Raw genomic sequence first — 5,424 nt, 5'->3', positions numbered from 1 at the left:
GAGAGAGAGAGAGAGAGAGAGAGAGAGAGAGAGAGAGAGAGAGGTAGAAGGGAAAACCTGCATGTGTGGTTGGTGGTGGCTGCGGAGGTAGGGAAGGGGAATTGTGAGAAAGACTAATGACGTTCGGCGATGGGAAAGATGTCTTAGTTTTACATTTGTCTCGAAAATATACGTAGGATTGTTAAGACAAATCAAATAGGGAAAAACTAAGAAGATAATAATAATAATGATAATAATAATCATAATAATAATAATAATAATGATAATAATAATAATAATAATAATAATAATAATAATAATAATGATAATAATGATAATAATAATAATAGTAATAGTAATGATAATAATAATAATAATAATAATAATGATAAAAATAATAATAATAATAATGATAATAAATGTAAATGAAAAAAAAAAAGAGAAATGAAGTTATTGATATGAACCAGAGGGTAATTTAGATTGTAGGAAGAGATAAAATGATGAGAAAGATGGAAAAGAAAAGAAAAAAAAGCGAGGTGTATGGACGGTGAAGAATAATATAAATGTAAGAGAAGAGGAGCTATAAGCAGTGTGGGGTTAAAAGAGAGAAAACTGAATCTAGGAGAGAAATTTAGAAGGACGAACACACACACACATACCTAGATAAACACACAAGTACACACACATATATATATATATATATATATATATATATATATATATACATGCGTGCATGTAAATATATATATAAACATATATCTATTTATGTCACACGTAGAGTGCAACAAGCTTGTGAAAGACTTGTGCGAAATAACCTCTCTCTGTCGTGTCTCTTTTGACTTTCTCTCTCTCTTTCTCACCCTCTCTACTTGTCTCTTCCTTCTTTCGCTCTCTGTGTTCCCTTCTCTCTTCAAGCGAACGTCGGTGCGATCTTTCATCTTGCTAGAAATAGAATCTAAACCTCCCTCAACGCACACCCTACCATCTGGAAAAGAGGAAGGACACATTGCATAAAATTGTTGCGGGTAATTGTAAAAAAAAGTCGAAATGGTCACGGTTGAAGAGGTTTGTTTAACCAGCGTTGAACAGTGGCTGAACAAGAACGACAAGAAGAAGAAGAAGAAGAAGAAGAAGAAGAACAACAACAACAACAACAACAACAAATTAAGAAATTCGCATCTCTCCTTGTGTGTTTTTATGCACATACATAACATATCCACATATCCACATATCCACACACACATACATAAAATAAATGGCTGAAGTGTGTGGGGGGAGTGAAAGAACTGAAGCGACAAGGAAAGAATGGAAGGAAAGGTGGTGAGGAATAGACATTGGTGAGATGGGAAAAGGAGGAGAAGGAGGGGGGAGGAGGAGGAGACTGGTTACAGGTAAATAAAGATTGAGATGGGATGAGAGAGAGAGAGAGAGAGAGAGAGAGAGAGAGAATGAAAAGAGGAGGAGGAGGATGAAAGGAAAAATGGTTATTGAGCGGGAAAAAGAAAGACGAAATGTTTGATGTAACGTTAGATATATAGACAGGAGATAGAAAGATAGATAGATAGAGAAGGGGATTTATTCCTTAGGTATAGCTGCAATGAGATTGTGTCTGGCAGTAATCACACACACACACACACACACACACACACACACACACACCATGCATAGGTGTACATATGCTTTGTAGGGGCCTCAGGCACACATATGTGCTTGAGGTGACGTATATAAATGGGTACCTGATGTTCATATATGCTCTCCTGTGCGTACACACAGATACACACACTCTCTCTTTCTCTCTCTCTCTCGCTCTCGCACACACACACACACACACACACACACACACACACACACACACATACATCCATACACACACACGCGTATAGACACATACTCATTCAATTTTAGTAAAAATGAGAGAAATTTAAAAAAATAACAAAATCTAAATAATAGTAAATATATTCTTCGAAAGACATTCTATAGTCGCAACAAAAATGGTAAAAGTGGAAAAATGAAATGATAAATAAAAGATAAATAAAATATTTTTCTTTAGATACTCTAGATAATTATTATAGTTTGGATGTCCATGAATATAAGTGGTTGTGTTGGTGGCGTGAGATAGAAGAGAAAGCGAGTCGTTTGTTCAAATCTCGCGAACATGGTGAATATGTGGTGTTGTTTGTGTCTGTTGGAGTGTGATGGCCCGTTTTGGACGGAAATGCCGAAAGAGGGCTAATGAAATGCCTAAATATACTGAGAAGATGGGTAAACTGGTTGTTCAGAGTTCGTTGGATAACGTTACGATCGTGTTTGCGGGAGTGATTCTCTTGGTGGCGACCTCGTTCACCGAGGCAGAGGGTTCTGTAGGGTTTAAATGCAATAGAGTGGAGACGCAATGGCCCAGTGGTTAGGGCAGCGGACTCGCGGTCATAGGATCGCGGTTTCGATTCCCAGACCGGGCGTTGTGAGTGTTTATTGAGCGAAAACACCTAAAGCTTCACGAGGCTCCGGCAGGAGATGGTGGCGAACCCTGCTGTACTCTTTCACCACAACTTTCTCTCACTCTTATTTCCTGTTTCTGTTGTGCCTGTAATTCAAAGGGTCAGCCTTATCACACTGTGTCACGCTGAATATCCCCGAGAACTACGTTAAGGGTACACGTGTCTGTGGAGTGCTCAGCCACTTGCATGTTAATTTCACGAGCAGGCTTTTCCGTTGATCAGATCAACTGGAACCCTCGACGTCGTAAGCGACGAAGTGCGAACAACAACAAATGCAATAGAGTACATTGAATGTGCAGCTGAAGTTTTGGATAATGAAGTAGAAGGATTGGGGTTTGGTCCCTCTTAATGCTGTACAGGGAGGTGTGATATATGCAGGCAGCGCATTTGTTGGGCATGGATGAGAGATAGTGAAATACTAACTGAATGGTTATAGGAATTGTCATCTCTGTTAGAGGATAAGAGAGGTGGTATGGTGGCTATGAAGTGAGAGTAGAAATTAGAATTTTCAGAGGAGTTTCTTTTTAAATGGGAGGATGCTTGAATGAAAGGTGTAGGTGTGAGAGTAGAGGACAGAAAAGGGTAGAAGACCAGTGTTTCGTTGATGGTAGGGTTCCACTGGAGTGTGAATAAAACACGTATCAAATCTATCCAGGATTTAAGAAGCAGCGTGACAATTTTTCAAATCTGGAATTGAAATTGGTATGACTGAAATGTGAAAAGAAATAACCGTGAGAGAAATGACAATCCGTGCGGTTGTAGTGGAAAAGAAATGAGAAAATAGAAGTTGATGATTGTGAGGAAGATATCTAGGGAACTGAGAGAGATGTCAGATACGGTAGAAGAGAATGCTAAGATAGTCTGGCACGAGTTGGGCATAAGATGATGCAGTATAACTACTGTTTGGGGAGAGTAGTGGTAGCACTGATGTATTCGCTAATTTAAGGCGTGTTATCTGTGAACTGGCAAAAATGTTTCAGTCTCACCTACAGAAACGCTTGGGTAGCTTTCGATCAATGTTGTACCCATAGTATCCCGTTAAACTGTTTCTAAAATTCACCAGAACCATGGACGGAATTAAGTGACAGATGCAGTTTGGTGACAGGGAAGATGCTAATGATGCTGAGTACGGGAAGTGAAGGGGAAGGTGTAACTGATGCTGAGTACGAAATACGTCCCATAAATACTTCCTAACTATATTGTGTCAACATAAATATAACGTGTTCAATGTATTAAATATTTCATAATTATAGTCTGAATATTTTTTTATCAAAGCACCAAATGTATTATGTCATTTCATAAACTAATAATTTCAAATACATTTAAACTGAGACAAATTTTATAGGTTTGTTTTCATTGAACAAAGTTATAGATCTAATTTGTTTGAGTTAGTTTGGGAAATTTCTCCTCTTTCTACTAGTTTCACTTTCAGGGAGGGTTTGACCAGTAAATTTCACCTTCAAACTGCGACGGGTCTAATAATACATGAATATTCGTGAAAAAAAGAAAAAAGGAAAAAGGTAAAAAAAAAAATCACCATGCGAAAATAATAGGAGAGTGTTTTTTTGTCTCTTGCACTCATTTTTTGTGAATTACGTAAATATTACATTTCGGTTTTGAAACCGGTACACAACTTCTGACATGGCTTCAGTTGGTCTCTTAAAATTATTGGTTCTTGAAGTCATCTTGTAAATTTGGAGAGTTACAGAATACCAATATTTTTTGTTTTGAAGTAGAATATTATCAGCCAAATTAGTCGGTTGCCATCTTTTATCATATATTTGACAAAAAATGAAAATTACTAACTTGTAAGAAATTTGTAGCAGATTTAAGGCGGCGAGTAGGGAGAATCGTTTGCACACCGGACATGCTATGCGGCATTTCGTCCGTCTTTACGTACTGAATTCAAATTCCGCCGAGATCGACTTTGCTTTTCATCCTTCAGGACTTATCCGCTCCCCTAAAATTGCTGGCTTTGTGCCAACATTTGAAACCAATAAATTTGTAGTAGATTTAGTTTAAGGCGTTCTTTTCTATATATTTTTTTCGACTAAAATGCGATTCGACCAACAGTTATGAATCTGCAATTTTTACTATTTACGCCCATCTTATCTGCAGGGGAAAGGGTTTATTTAAAGAACGAGGGACTTCCGGCGGATTTTGATAATCAGATTTGTTCAAAACATAAAGAAAAAAACTCAGGAAAAAAAAAAAATCTAAATTGAACCTTCCAAGTGAGACGGGTGGAATGAGATTCAATCAATTTTTCCATAAATGCACCGTTTTGGGACAGGTGAACGTATGATTCAAGTTACCGCCCTACCTATCTGTCTACCTTTTTACCCATCAACCTATTTACTATCTATCTACATGTCCACCTACCTGTCGTGCCTATCAGCCTACATACCTTACGTAACTAATAAAAGGATTCAAGATTAAAACAATAGAGATGGACAAATGAGTTAGTATTTTGGGGAGGGAGAGAGAGAGAGAGGGAGAGAGATAGGGAGAAAGAGAAAGGGAGAGAGAGAGGGAGAAAGAGAAAGGGAGAGAGAGAGAGAGAGAGAGAGAAAGAGAGAGAGAGAGAGAATAAGTTGAATAAAATTATGAAATGAGAGATTATAAGAGGAAGTTTGTTGGAGGGATGGTGGTTAATAAGGAAGGAAACGTTTGTCACTGCCTCTTTTGTGTCTATCAGTCTGTCTGTCTGTCTATTGTATAATTGTCAGTATTTGTGTGAGTTTTTGTAGATGTATGTGTGTGTGTGTGTGCGTGTGCGTGTGTGTGTGCGTGTGCGTGTGCGTGCACACACACACACACATACATACACAGCTATATTAGAGGTGAATAAGTTAAGAGAGGTAGAGAAGAAAATAGCTGTGGTCGAGAGGAATAGTTTGAACATGCACTTTGATAAATAAACACACACACGCGCGCACACACACAC

This window comes from Octopus bimaculoides, chromosome 8 (assembly GCF_001194135.2).
Source record: "Octopus bimaculoides isolate UCB-OBI-ISO-001 chromosome 8, ASM119413v2, whole genome shotgun sequence".
Taxonomy (NCBI): domain Eukaryota; kingdom Metazoa; phylum Mollusca; class Cephalopoda; order Octopoda; family Octopodidae; genus Octopus; species Octopus bimaculoides.
Note: the sequence above shows the minus strand (reverse complement) of the source record.